The sequence below is a fragment of the Heptranchias perlo genome, chromosome 13 (genome assembly GCF_035084215.1).
Source record: "Heptranchias perlo isolate sHepPer1 chromosome 13, sHepPer1.hap1, whole genome shotgun sequence".
NCBI lineage: Eukaryota > Metazoa > Chordata > Chondrichthyes > Hexanchiformes > Hexanchidae > Heptranchias > Heptranchias perlo.
This window is the reverse complement of record NC_090337.1, coordinates 57,556,778-57,571,641: the sequence shown is the minus strand read 5'-3', so window position 1 is coordinate 57,571,641 and position 14,864 is coordinate 57,556,778. Positions and strand designations below refer to the sequence as shown.

At 48.5% G+C, this 14,864-nt stretch overlaps 3 non-coding genes across 3 annotated transcripts; all 3 read right to left on the bottom strand.

The window, feature by feature from the left end:
- Nucleotides 1-11,269: 11,269 nt before the first annotated feature.
- trnal-caa (transfer RNA leucine (anticodon CAA)) lies at nucleotides 11,270-11,388 on the bottom strand. The gene is made up of 2 exons: nucleotides 11,351-11,388; nucleotides 11,270-11,315 (listed from the first exon to the last, which is right to left on the bottom strand). It is a non-coding gene; the product is annotated as a tRNA-Leu (tRNA).
- Nucleotides 11,389-12,593: 1,205 nt separating this feature from the next.
- On the bottom strand, nucleotides 12,594-12,712 carry trnal-caa (transfer RNA leucine (anticodon CAA)). The gene is made up of 2 exons: nucleotides 12,675-12,712; nucleotides 12,594-12,639 (listed from the first exon to the last, which is right to left on the bottom strand). It is a non-coding gene; the product is annotated as a tRNA-Leu (tRNA).
- Nucleotides 12,713-13,917: 1,205 nt separating this feature from the next.
- trnal-caa (transfer RNA leucine (anticodon CAA)) lies at nucleotides 13,918-14,036 on the bottom strand. Its single transcript has 2 exons — nucleotides 13,999-14,036; nucleotides 13,918-13,963 (listed from the first exon to the last, which is right to left on the bottom strand). It is a non-coding gene; the product is annotated as a tRNA-Leu (tRNA).
- Between the last annotated feature and the right edge of the window lie 828 nt (nucleotides 14,037-14,864).

Below are 14,864 nucleotides of genomic sequence, written 5' to 3'. Positions count from 1 at the left end.
GAGGAGTGTAGAAGAGCATGCCAGGAGCAGCACCAGGCATACCGAAAAATGAAGTGCCAACCTGGTGAAGCTACAATACAGGACTACATGCATGCTAAACAGCGGAAGCAACATGCTATAGACAGAGCTAAGCGATTCCACAACCAACGGATCAGATCAAAGCTCTGCAGTCCTGCCACATCCAGTCGTGAATGGTGGTGGACAATTAAACAACTAATGGGAGGAGGAGGCTCTGTAAACATCGCCATCCTCAATGATGGCACAGTCCAGCACGTGAGTGCAAAAGACAAGGCTGAAGCGTTTGCAACCATCTTCAGCTAGAAGTGCCGAGTGGATGATCCATCTCGGCCTCCTCCCAATATCCCCACCATCACAGAAGCCAGTCTTCAGCCAATTCGATTCACTCCATGTGATATCAAGAAAAGGCTGAGTGCACTGGATACAGCAAAGGCTATGGGCCCCGACAACATTCTGGCTGTAGTGCTGAAGACTTGTTCTCCAGAACTAGCTGGGCCTCTAGCCAAACTGTTCCAGTACAGCTACAACACTGGCATCTACCCGACAAAGTGGAAAATTGCCCAGGTATGTCCTGTTCACAAAAAGCAGGACAAATCCAATCCGGCCAATTACCACCCCATCAGTCTACTCTCAATCATCAGCAAAGTGATGGAAGGTGTCATCGGCAGTGCTATCAAGCGGCACTTACTCACCAATAACCTGCTCACCGATGCTCAGTTTGGGTTCCGCCAGGACCACTGAGCTCCAGAGTTCATTACAGCCTTGGTCCAAACATGGACAAAGCAGCTGAATTCCAGAGGTGAGGTGAGAGTGACTGCACTTGACATCAAGGCAGCATTTGACCGAGTGTGGCACCAAGGAGCCCTAGTAAAATTGAAGTCAATGGGAATCAGGGGGAAAACTCTCCAGTGGCTGGAGTCATACCTAGCACAAAGGAAGATGGCAGTGGTTGTTGGAGGCCAATCATCTCAGTCCCAGGGCATTGCTGCAGGAGTTCCTCAGGGCAGTGTCCTAGGTCCAACCATCTTCAGCTGCTTCATCAATGACCTTCCCTCCATCTTCAGGTCAGAAATGGGGATGTTCGCTGGTGATTGCACAGTGTCCAGTTCCATTTGCAACCCCTCAGATAATGAAGCAGTCCGTGCCCGCATGCAACAAGACCTGGACAACATCCAAGCTTGGGCTGATAAGTGGCAAGTAACTTCGCGCCAGACAAGTGCCAGGCAATGACCACCTCCCCTTGACATTCAACGGCATTACCATCACCAAATCCCCCACCATCGACATCCTGGGGGTCACCATTGACCAGAAGCTTAACTGGACCAGCCATATAAATACTGTGGCTATAAGAGCAGGTCAGAGGCTGGGTATTCTGCGGCAAGTGACTCACCTCCTTACTCCCCAAAGCCTTTCCACCATCTACAAGGCACAAGTCAGGAGTGTGTTGGAATACTCTCCACTTGCCTGGATGAGTGCAGCTCCAACAACACTCAAGAAGCTCGATACCATCCAGGACAAAGCAGCCTGCTTGACTGGCACCTCATCCACCACCCTAAACATTCACTCCCTTCACCACTGGCGCACTGCACTGTGGCTGCAGTGTGTACTATCCACAGGATGCACTGCAGCAACTCGCCAAGGCTTCTTCGACAGCACCTCCCAAATCCGCGACCTCTACCACCTAGAGGGACAAGGGCAGCAGGCACATGGGAACAACATCACCTGCACGTTCCCCTCCAAAGTACACACCATCCCGACTTGGAAATATATCGCTGTTCCTTCATCGTCGCTGGGTCAAAATCCTGGAACTCCCTACCTAACAGCACTGTGGGAGAACCTTCACCACACAGACTACAGCGGTTCAAGAAGGCGGCTCACCACCACCTTCTCAAGGGCAATTAGGGATGAGCAATAAATGCTGGCCTCGCCAGCGACGCCCACATCCCATGAACGAATAAAAAAAAACAAGGAATCTGTCCAAAAAGGCACTCAACAAGCAGATAACTGTAAAAGTTGTAATCTCTAGTATTCTCAACTGTTAGACATTGCTGATTAGGCAATGGTTAGGGTTAGGACTAGGGTTAGGGTTAGAATACTATTATAGATCGTAAACTACCACCGGGTTAGTGTTAGGGTTATAATTACTGCTGGGATACTTGGGGTTACAGTTAGGGCCAGGTTAGGAAACTACAATGTTAGTGTTGCGGCTAATGTTAGGGTTAAGACACAAATATAGATGTCAAAGTGCCATTGCATTTGTGTTATATAGAATTACATAGAATTACATCGAATATACAGCACAGAAACAGGCCATTCGCCCCAACTGGTCCGTACCGGTGTTTATGCTCCACACGAGCCTCCTCCCACCCCTCTTCATCTACCCCTATCAGCATAACCTTTTTTCCTTTCCCCCTAATGTGTTTATCCAGCTTCCCCTTAAATGCATCTTTGCTATTCACCTCAGCTACTCCTTGTGGTAGCGAGTTCCACATTCTAACCATTCACTGCGTAAAGAAATTTCTCCTGAATTTCCAATTGGATTTATTAGTGACTATCTTCTATTTATGGCCCCTAGTTTTGGACCCCCATAAGTGGAAACATCTTCTATACACCTACTCTATTAAACCCTTTCATAATCTCAAAGACCTCTATCAGGTCACCCCTCAGCCTTCTTTCTAGAGAAAAGAGCCCCAGCCTGTTCAATCTTTCCTGATGGGTATAACCGCTCGGTTCTGGCTTCATCCTTGTAAATCTTTTTAGCACCTTCTCCAGTGCCTCTATATCCTTTTTATAATATGGAGACCAGGACTGTGACAAGGTTCAATACAAGTTTAACATAATTTCTCTGCTTTTCAATTCTATCCCTCTAGAAATGAACTCCAGTACTTTGTTTGCTTTTTAATGACCCTATTAACCTGTGTCGCTATATTTAGTGATTTGTGTATCTGTATCCGTAGATCCCTTTGCTCCTCTGCACTATTTAGATTCTTGTTTTCTAAGGAGTGTGTGGCCTCCTTATTCTTCCTACCAAAATGCACCACCTCACACTTATCTACATTGAAGTTCATTTGCCAATTACACTCCCATTCTGCAAGTTTATTAATGTCTTTTTGTATTTTGTCGCAGTCTTCCTCAATATTGACTGTAACTGCCAATTTGATGTCGTTTGCAAATTTCGACATTGTGCTTCTGATTCCCGAGTCCAAATTGCTTATGTAAATGGTGAATAACATTGAAGATACTGTTTATATTATTATACTTTAACGCAATTTATTATGGTTAGAGCTAGGGCAATGGTTAGGATTAATGTTAGTGCTAGAGCTAGATTTGGAGTTAGGGTTAGGATTAAGGTTACATTTGGGCCTCGAGTTGTGTTAGGGGTTAAGACACCACTGCATTAAGGTTAATGCTAGTGTTAAGGTTAGCCTTAGGCTACGACATTATTGGAGATAATGGGATTTCCCGTACAAGTCCCGTAGAAAGGGACCAGAATTCACCAACCTTTAGTAAGGTAAGGATAAACAGTCCTTGAGTCTGGCACCTTAGACCACTCGGGCATCCTGACTGTGCAATGTTGCAAACGTGTCCTCCAAAATCTGTACCCTTACTGAACGGATTGGAACGCTGGCTGCGACCTCATGCGCTCGCAAAGTGCGGACTTTACTGCGATTGGTCGATTTGTGTGCTGGCTCCGCCCCTAAATCTGCATTGGGACCACATCAATACTGCAATGGCAGTGAAGGGCAACAAGCAAGGCTGCCCCAAAGAAGGCCAAGAGTCCTCGCCCGGCTGCGACCCCCTCCAAGAAGACCCCCCCCCCCCGGCCCAGGAAGACAAGGAGCGAGGAAAGGGTCAAGCCGAAAACTGCCAGACTCCGACACCCAGCTCCGAGCCTCCCCACCAGACGACAGAGTCCATGGACGAGGAGGCAGCAGAGGAAGAATGGCAGCTGGTGAGCAAGAAAAACAGAAAGAGGAAGCCAGAGGAAAGGAAACGAGCCCCTGCCGACACTACAACCAGGGGTTAAAAGAGCGTTCGAGTCGCAGTCGGACTGCAGCGACGACCCCGTGTCTGACGATGAGGGACGACTGGAGCGAAGCGGTCAGACGTCCCACCGAAAGCGGCAAAATGTCCAAGGTGACACCGACGCGATCGGCAGCCCCCATCGCCAGAACACTGGGAGCGACAACGCCTCCAGCACCTTCCAGCTTCGGGACGCCGGCAGCATCGTAGTGCCCAGCGCACACCAGCTCCGGGACACCGGGAGCAGCACCGCAGAGAGCGAAGAACAGCTCCGGGAAACCGGGAGAAGCAAGAACGAGGAGCCCCAACCGATCGAGGATCGCACGGACTCTTCGCCCGACACCAGGCCGCCGATGTCACCCCGGCGGAACGACGACTCCCTCTCTGAGGCAGAACAGAACTCGTACCTCAGCTCAGGGATCGTGGAACACTTTGCACAGATCACCGGGATGCAGGGACACAGCCAAGAGCTGGAAACAGCAAACGGACTGTCGGGTGAGACATTAAACTTTTGTTAAAATGGGTCTGAAAGTCGCATCCATTAACGTGCGTAGCGTTAAATGCACTACGCGATGTGTGTCGACCTTGGACTACCTGACCAGCTGTTCTTGCAGGAGTGCGGCCTGGCGCACCTCAGCAATTACAGGCAATGGTTGCAGCGGTGGGCCCACGGGCCGTCGATCTGGTCGGGAGGCAACGATAACCGTGCCTCCGGCCTGGGGATTCTGCTGCGGGGAGGCAACTTCACCATCACCGAAGTAAAGGAGGTGGTGGGGGGTCGTCTCCTCGTAGCAGACGTAATGTACAAAAACGCTCCGCTCCGGCTGATCAACGTGTACGCCCCGGCTCTGAAGAGCGAGCGGCTGGCCGTCTTCCAGCAGCTCCCGCTTCTGCTGGCGACGTCCAAGCCGGTCATTCTCAGCGGTGACTTCAACTGCATCATCGATGCGGCTGGACGATCCGGCAGAGCCGACAGCAAACTGGACGCCACGTCCAAACTCCCGATGGAAGCGGTGAAAGACGCCAAGCTGTGCGACGTCTTCAGCAACCCTGCAGACGGAGCAGCGCGTCAATACACCTGGTCCAGACCAGACGGGTCCATCCGTTCCAGGATAGACTTCCTGTTTGTGTCCCCGAAGCTCAAGGTCAGATCCACCAAGGTCACACCGGTGTTCTTCTCTGACCACTGCCTCCTCCTGGCCGACTGTCACCTACAGGACGATCAGAGAGTGGGCAGGGGGACATGGAAGCTGAACGTGAAACTGTTGACCCCGGGAAACATTGAGGAACTGAAGAGGGATTACAAAGGTTGGAGAACCGTAAAGCCCCTCTTTGATTCCCCAGTGCACTGGTGGGAAGCCATCAAGGCGAACATCAAGAGGTTCTTCATCCTCAAAGGTGTTCAGAAGGCGAGAGAGAGGCAGAGGGAAACGAGACTTGCTCACGCTTCTTCTTCCAAAAGGTGCACAGAGAGAGCTCTGTGATCAGCAGCCTGAAGGAAGAGGACGGCTCGGTCACGTCCTCGCAGCCCGACATACTGAGGATCTGCAAATCCTTTTATGCCGGGCTGTACGACGCAAAGCCCCCAGACAGCGCGGCCTCCCACTCCTTCTTGTCGTCTATCACGGAGGTTCTAGACGACAGCAAGCGGGAGAGTCTGGATCACCCGCTAACTCTGGACGAACTGACAAAGGCCCAGACCTGCTGGAAGTGTACGGGGGTATGCTCCTGGCAGGCAGCATGTCAGACTCCATGAGGAAAGGCATCATCACCCTCATCTACAAGCGGAAAGGGGAGAGGGAAGAAATCAAAAATTGGCGACCCATCTCACTACTTAACGTGGACTACTAAATTCTGTCCAAGGTCATCGCCAATCGGGTCAAGTCAGCCCTGGAGGTGGTGATCCACCCCGATCAGACCTGCGCCGTACCCGGCAGGAAGATCTCTGATAGCCTGGCGCTACTCAGGGATACAATCGCCTACGTACAGGACAGAGGGGTGAACACCTGCCTGATCAGCCTGGACCAGGAGAAGGCCTTTGACAGAATATCCCACACGTACATGATGGACGTGCTCTCCAAAATGGGGTTTGGGGAGGGAACCCGCAATTGGATCCAACTGCTCTACACAAACATCAGTAGCGCCGTTTCAATCAACGGGTGGGAATCAGAAAGCTTTCCGATCAAATCTGGAGTCAGGCAGGGCTGTCCTCTCTCTTCCGTCTTGTTCGTGTGTTGCATCGAGCCCTTTGCCGAGTCCATCAGGAGGGATGCGGGCATAAGAGGGGTGACGATCCCAGGCAGCGGAGGCACTCAGGTCAAGGCCTCCCTGTACATGGACGACGTCGCCGTCTTTTGCTCGGATCAGCTGTCGGTCCGCAGATTGATGAGCATCTGCGACCAGTTCGAACTGGCCTCGGGAGCCAGGGTAAATCATAGCAAGAGCGAGGCCATGTTCTTTGGGAACTGGACCGACCGATCCTTTGTCCCCTTCACCGTCAGGTCGGATTACCTGAAGGTGCTGGGGATCTGGTTCGGGGGGGCCGGGGCGTGCACCAAAAACTGGGAGGAGCGTAATTCCAAGGTTAAGCAGAAACTGGGACTGTGGGATCAACGATCCCTCTAGATCGTGGGCAAGAACCTGGTCATCAGGTGCGAGGTGCTCTCGGTGTTGCTGTACGTGGCGCAGGTCTGGCCCATACCTCACTCCTGCGCCGCGACAGTCACCCGAGCCATCTTCTGCTTTGTCTGGAGATCAAAAATGGACCGTGTCCGCAGGGTCACGATGTACAAATCTCCAGAGAAAGGGGGGAAAGGCATGCCCAACGTGGCCCTCATCCTGATGGCCACCTTTGTGTGCGGCTGCATCAAGCTGTGCATAGACCCTCGGTACGCAAACACAAAGTGTCACTACGTGCTGAGGTTCTACCTGTCCCCGGTGTTGAGAAGGATGGGCCTGGCCACGCTGCCACGGAACGCTCCGTCCAGTTGGACCGTTCCGCCCCACCTGTCCTTCATGGAAAAGTTTGTGCAGAAAAACACCTTTGACCACAAGGCGATCAGCAAGTGGTCCGCACGTAACGTCCTCGAGACCCTGCGGGAAAAGGAGATGGTGGATCCTGTCGGTTGGTTCCCCGAGCAGACTGTCAATGTCATTTGGCAGAACGCCTCATCGCCAGAGCTTTCAAACAAGCACCAAGACCTAGCTTGGCTGGTGGTGAGAAGGGCCCTTCCCGTCAGATCCTTCATGTACTCCCGGACTCTCAGCGCCACCTCGCGCTGTCCCCGAGGAGGCTGCGGTGGAGACGAGACTGTCAGCCATCTCCTTCTGGAATGTGCCTTTGCAAAGAAGGTCTGGAGAGAGATGCAGTGGTATCTGTCCAGGTTTGTCCCGAGCAGTTCCGTAACACAGGATTCTGTGCTCTATGGGCTGTTCCCGGGGACGCACACTGAGACGGACATCAACTGCTGCTGGAAGACCATCAACTCGGTGAAAGACGCCCTTTGGTCTGCCCGAAACTTGCTGGTCTTCCAGTGCAAGGAACTGTCCTCGACCGAGTGTTGCAGACTGGCACATTCCAAGGTCCAGGACTACGTGCTGAGGGACACACTGAGGACGGGTGCGGCCGCCGCAAAGGCTCTGTGGGGAAAGGCAACCGTTTAGAGCCTTCCCGCCATTGTATACCGAGGGGCTGCAATCAGGGAAAACCCCCTCGGGCAGAATGTAAAATTCAAATCGCTGTAATGTACCCGTAATAAATCTGTAATGTATCTGTAATGAATCACCTGTATTGATTTTGATGCAATGAGGCATCCAAGAGTGTCATGAACTGTAATTATGTCCAATGTGTTTCATTGAACTGTACTTGATGTAACCTGCAAATTGCATAATCTATATTGTGTACGTTTGGAATGTAATATGACAACTGTATTGTATGTATTGCTGCAAACTTTATGAATAAAGTATATTTTTTGAAAAAAAATCTGGTAAAACGATAGGCAGACTCCTTTATTTCATTGTTACAGTGCAATAAGTAGGATACAGTCAAGCCTAGGCACAGACTCTTCAGACAGTACCCCTTTACACAGCCAAAGTGTGGTTCTTTCATGCTACCTTTTCATCATACTCTGGACATGCCTACCGAAACTTATTTAATACATATAGATTGATTCGTCTGTCTGCCATTCCAACACCACCTAAAACCAACTGGCTTTGGAACAGCCATTTCCTTACAAAGGTTAGGGGGGTGATTTTAAACCCCAAGAACGGGTGGGTAGGGGGTGGGCGAGAGTTGAAAATAGTTGTGTTTTTGGGTCGAAACTACAAAATTTTCGGACTTTTCATTCCCAGTGAGAAGCCTGTACTTTTACACACCGACATTAAACCCGGAAATAAAGCCGGGTTGCAGTCGTGACCCAAAAAACTATTTTCAACTCCCGCCCTCAACCCACCCGTTCTGGGGGTTTAAAATCACCCCCTAGGTGTGAGTTTTCTCCCAACAAAGCGTCCACGACACCACACAACCCTGCCACGGCAACCTCTGCAAGACATGCCAGATCACAGACACAGATACCACCATCACACGAGAGGACACCACCCACCAGGTACATGGTTCATACTCCTGTGACTCGGCCAACGTTGTCTACCTCATACGTTGCAGGAAAGGATGCCCCGGAGCATGGTACATTGGCGAGACCATGCAGACACTGCGACAACGGATGAACGGACACCGCGCAACAATCGCCAGACAGGAGGGTTCCCGCCCAGTCGGGGAACACTTCAGCAGTCAAGGACATTCAGCCTACGATCTTCGGGTAAGCATTCTCCAAGGCGGCCTTCGAGACACACGACAACGCAAAATCGTCGAGCAGAAATTGATAGCCAAGTTCCGCACCCATTAGGACGGCCTCAACCGGGATCTTGGGTTCATGTCACGCGACATGTAACCCCCACAGCGGGGAAAAAAAGTTATCTGTTTTTAATACAACTGGACATTCTCTCTCTCTCTCTCTCTGCCTTTCGGGTCTCATTCTCTCTCTGTCTGTGTAATCTGACCCAATGTGTATTCAGTATACTGGGATGTAATGTTTTCCGTGGCTAACCTGTCTGAACACCAATGACACCTTTGATTGCTATGATTGTCTCCCAGCCTAATATATGATATGCAATTTTAAAACCCTTCACTCACTCACCTGACGAAGGAGGTAAGCTCCGAAAGCTTGTGATTTTCAAATAAAACTGTTGGACTATAACCTGGTGTTGTAAGATTCCTTACATTGATCTTGTATAGATCACTGTGTAGTGACATGCGATTTCCATGTATTTGACTGATCTTTGTTTCCTAGGCTGACTGTCTCCGTTTGTTGTTCACCAATTCAAAGCTAATTATCTTATGTATATTTTTCCTGGGCTTTGAGTAATAATCAATTTGCATCTGTACAATAGGAAGTCAACTGCTAGCAAGGACATGCCTTGACTCGTCTTCAGTTGGGTGGCTATTCCACCCTATTAGTCTTCACACTCTTTCTTCCCCTAATCCATGTCTCAACATACCACACTTTTTTTATTTTTATTTTATCATGCCTTCTCTTTACTGAAATACTTAATACAACATAAGGCAACAAACAAAATAATTAAAACAATTAATACAATTATTGAGAACCTCAAGAAAATGTGTGGATTTGGAGGGCAGAACCCACAACTGCTTATAAGGCTCCTTCCTGAAGGTTTCTTTTCTTGTAACATTGTGGGACCTAACAGGCACCGATAATCTATCCCTAATTTTGGTCATCCCCGGTTGGTGTGAGGCAAAATGTCATGTTGATTGACAAACCTGATATATGGTGTAATCTTTCCAACTGCCCGTTATCACACCTCGGCAGAGAGATAATCACAGCAATCAAAGGAGTGGATGGTGTTCAGACAGAGAAACATTACATACAAGACTACTGAATACACAAGCGGTCAGAACACAAAGACAGAGAGAGAGAGAGAGAGACACCCGAAAGGCAGTGAAAGAGAGAGAGAATGACCAGTTGTATTAAAAACAGATAACTTTTTTTCGCTGGTGGGGTTACATGTAGCGTGACATGAACCCAAGATCCCGGCTGAGGCCGTCCTCATGGGTGCGGAACTTGGCCATCAATTTCTGCTCGACGATTTTGCGTTATCGTGTGTCTCGAAGGCCGCCTTGGAGAACTCTTACCCGAAGATCGGAGGCTGAATGCCCTTGACTGCTGAAGTGTTCCCCAACTGGGCGGGAACCCTCCTATCTGGCGATTGTTGCACGGTGCTATCGCTATCTACAGATAGCACTGCCACTGTTACAGGAATCATCCTTGAAACAATATCATTCCACTTGTGTCTTCTTGGCGTAACACACCAATCGGAGTCCTTGTACCATACACCAAACCATAGTCCCATCTAATTTCCAGATTTATTTCAATAAAATTTGGGATCCAATTGTTTACTAATACCACGTAACCCCTTTTTGAATCAGATTTAAGTAAACAGAAAACCTTCATACACAACTGCTTTTGAGAGCAGTTGTTCATTTCTAAAAACTGTTGAACCATGACGGACAACATCTGTTGGAAAAACAAAATCGTTGGGTAAATGTAAAGTCCAAGAATGTAATACATTATTTTACAATATAGTATCTGACTTAATGACTTCCAGTCCATTTTTACTCTCGGCAGATCACCTCCATATCCCGGTCAGTCACATTATTTTCATTCTCATCTTTTTCCTCAATCGGAATTCTGAGATGTTGCACTGATGCCGCACTTTCGCTGTTGTCCGACAGCCTATTCCTTCCTCATTACGGTCCACGTTGCGTTGTCAAGTGAGGATGACAGCCGCCTCCATGGTGTACATGTTACAAAGAAAGACCAAAAATAAAAACAGAAAATGCTGGAAAAGCTCAGCAAGTCAGGCAGCATCTGTGGAGAAAAAAACAGAGTTAACGTTTCAGGTCGAAGAACTTTCATCACCTGAGTCAATACATCAATCAGTATTGGTGGGAGAAAAGGTGATGGGTTTTGGGGCGAAAAGGAGCTGTTTGGCAATGGTTCCCAGCTGAGCTCATCGACATCAATCTACAATGAGTTTCCCGGGTGGGGCAAATGGCAATACCGCTGAGGCACTTGAAGCGGCCACATGCAAATTGAAGCAGAGTTGAGCAGGCAGTTTGACGCGGACGGCATTTGCGTGGATTAAAAAAAGCTAATGTCAGAAGTGGGATTTGAACCCACGCCCATAGAAAGGGACCAGAATTCACCAACCTTTAGTAAGGTAAGGAGAAACAGTCCTTGAGTCTGGCGCCTTAGACCACTCGGCCATCCTGACTGTGCAATGCTACAAGCGTGTCCTCCAAAATCTGTACCGTTACTGAGCTGCCTGGCACTGATTCCTCCCATGCAAACATAAAACACGCACCATTCGCTCTTCTTCTATGACTTTTCAGGCAGTGTCAGTCATAAAGTTGAGCATCCCTGCAGTGAAACCAACATTCATACACATATATTTCTCACAAAACCCGTATTTTACAACCTGTCCCTTACCATCGTCCTCGCCTACATTTCTGCTTTCTCAACTTGACAAAACACAAGCAGCACAGCTGCATTCAAACACAAGCCTTTCGAAAACAAACCACAATCCAACATTGATTCCAAGCAGCACTTTTCAGCCTCTCATTCTCGTGCCTTTCCTTTTCTCACAATACATTTACTTGATGTGACAAGTGCTATTTGGAGCCCGGCTCCCCAGAAAATCACCAGGCACTACCAAACTTTGTGAGGGGAAACAAGCCACTCTGCAGGTCTTGTGCCCTTGGCCTTAAGCATTAATCTGAGCACTGCCACCTGAACGGCCCGGCCTACAAAGTCATGAACTCTGGCAACTTTTACGTGCTGATGACTGAATTGCTTGGCTCTGCTGTCTTTTTCTGGCAAACTGTTAATGTCAGAAGTAGCATTGGAAGTAATTCCCTGAGTAACGGAGCAGAATCAGCAGCCTTTGTTTGGAAGAAGTTTCATTCTATGACTCTGGTGCCCTTTTATCTGAGTAACACCACTGTCTGCAGTGGGATTGAAAGCCACAATACTAGAAAGCAATGTGGAATGCAGCAATGGAGGTAGGGTAAGAATGTAATTTTCTGTGTGTGCTGCCTTTTTTGTGTGGGAAAGGAGAAGTGTGATTTGAAATCTTATCACTGAGGAAAGAGTTAGAATGTGGCAAGTTTTGTGAGGAAAAGAAGTCATTGTGTGAGTGATGCCTTTCATTTCATAGTATCATAGTAGGTACAGCACAAGGGTGGCCATTCGGACCATCGTGCCTGTGCCGGCTCTTTGAAAGAGCTGTCCAATTAGTCCCATTCCGTTGCCCTTTCCACATTGCCCGTCAAATTTTTTCCCTTCAAGTACTGATCTAATTCGCTTTTGTGGGCAAATGGCAATACCGCTGAGGCACTTGAAGCGGCCACATGCAAATTGAAGCAGAGTTGAGCAGGCAGTTTGACGCTGACGGCATTTGCGTGGATTAAAAAAAGGTAATGTCAGAAGTGGGATTTGAACCCACGCCCCTAGGAAGGGACCAGAATTCACCAACCTTTAGTAAGGTAAGGATAAACAGTCCTTGAGTCTGGCGCCTTAGACCACTCGGCCATCCTGACTGTGCAATGCTACAAGCGTGTCCTCCAAAATCTGTACCCTTACTGAGCTGCCTGGCACTGATTCCTCCCATGCAAACACAAAACACGCACCATTCGCTCTTCTTCTATGACTTTTCAGGCAGTGTCAGTCATAAAGTTGAGCATCCCTGCAGTGAAACCAACATTCATACACATATATTTCTCACAAAACCCGTATTTTACAACCTGTCCCTTACCATCGTCCTCGCCTACATTTCTGCTTTCTCAACTTGACAAAACACAAGCAGCACAGCTGCATTCAAACACAAGCCTTTCGAAAACAAACCACAATCCAACATTGATTCCAAGCAGCACTTTTCAGCCTCTCATTCTCGTGCCTTTCCTTTTCTCACAATACATTTACTTGATGTGACAAGTGCTATTTGGAGCCCGGCTCCCCAGAAAATCACCAGGCACTACCAAACTTTGTGAGGGGAAACAAGCCACTCTGCAGGTCTTGTGCCCTTGGCCTTAAGCATTAATCTGAGCACTGCCACCTGAACGGCCCGGCCTACAAAGTCATGAACTCTGGCAACTTTTACGTGCTGATGATTGAATTGCTTGGCTCTGCTGTCTTTTTCTGGCAAACTGTTAATGTCAGAAGTAGCATTGGAAGTAATTCCCTGAGTAACGGAGCAGAATCAGCAGCCTTTGTGTGGAAGAAGTTTCATTCTATGACTCTGGTGCCCTTTTATCTGAGTAACACCACTGTCTGCAGTGGGATTGAAAGCCACAATACTAGAAAGCAATGTGGAATGCAGCAATGGAGGTAGGGTAAGAATGTAATTTTCTGTGTGTGCTGCCTTTTTTGTGTGGGAAAGGAGAAGTGTGATTTGAAATCTTATCGCTGAGGAAAGAGTTAGAATGTGGCAAGTTTTGTGAGGAAAAGAAGTCATTGTGTGAGTGGTGCCTTTCATTTCAAAGTATCATAGTAGGTACAGCACAAGGGTGGCCATTCGGACCATCGTGCCTGTGCCGGCTCTTTGAAAGAGCTGTCCAATTAGTCCCATTCCGTTGCCCTTTCCACATTGCCCGTCAAATTTTTTCCCTTCAAGTCCTGATCTAATTCGCTTTTGTGGGCAAATGGCAATACCGCTGAGGTACTTGAAGCGGCCACATGCAAATTGAAGCAGAGTTGAGCAGGCAGTTTGACGTGGACGGCATTTGCGTGGATTAAAAAAAGCTAATGTCAGAAGTGGGATTTGAACCCACGCCCCTAGAAAGGGACCAGAATTCACCAACCTTTAGTAAGGTAAGGATAAACAGTCCTTGAGTCTGGCGCCTTAGACCACTCGGCCATCCTGACTGTGCAATGCTACAAGCGTGTCCTCCAAAATCTGTACCCATACTGAGCTGCCTGGCACTGATTCCTCCCATGCAAACACAAAACACGCACCATTCGCTCTTCTTCTATGACTTTTCAGGCAGTGTCAGTCATAAAGTTGAGCATCCCTGCAGTGAAACCAACATTCATACACATATATTTCTCACAAAACCCGTATTTTACAACCTGTCCCTTACCATCGTCCTCGCCTACATTTCTGCTTTCTCAACTTGACAAAACACAAGCAGCACAGCTGCATTCAAACACAAGCCTTTCGAAAACAAACCACAATCCAACATTGATTCCAAGCAGCACTTTTCAGCCTCTCATTCTCGTGCCTTTCCTTTTCTCACAATACATTTACTTGATGTGACAAGTGCTATTTGGAGCCCGGCTCCCCAGAAAATCACCAGGCACTACCAAACTTTGTGAGGGGAAACAAGCCACTCTGCAGGTCTTGTGCCCTTGGCCTTAAGCATTAATCTGAGCACTGCCACCTGAACGGCCCGGCCTACAAAGTCATGAACTCTGGCAACTTTTACGTGCTGATGACTGAATTGCTTGGCTCTGCTGTCTTTTTCTGGCAAACTGTTAATGTCAGAAGTAGCATTGGAAGTAATTCCCTGAGTAACGGAGCAGAATCAGCAGCCTTTGTTTGGAAGAAGTTTCATTCTATGACTCTGGTGCCCTTTTATCTGAGTAACACCACTGTCTGCAGTGGGATTGAAAGCCACAATACTAGAATGCAATGTGGAATGCAGCAATGGAGGTAGGGTAAGAATGTAATTTTCTGTGTGTGCTGCCTTTTTT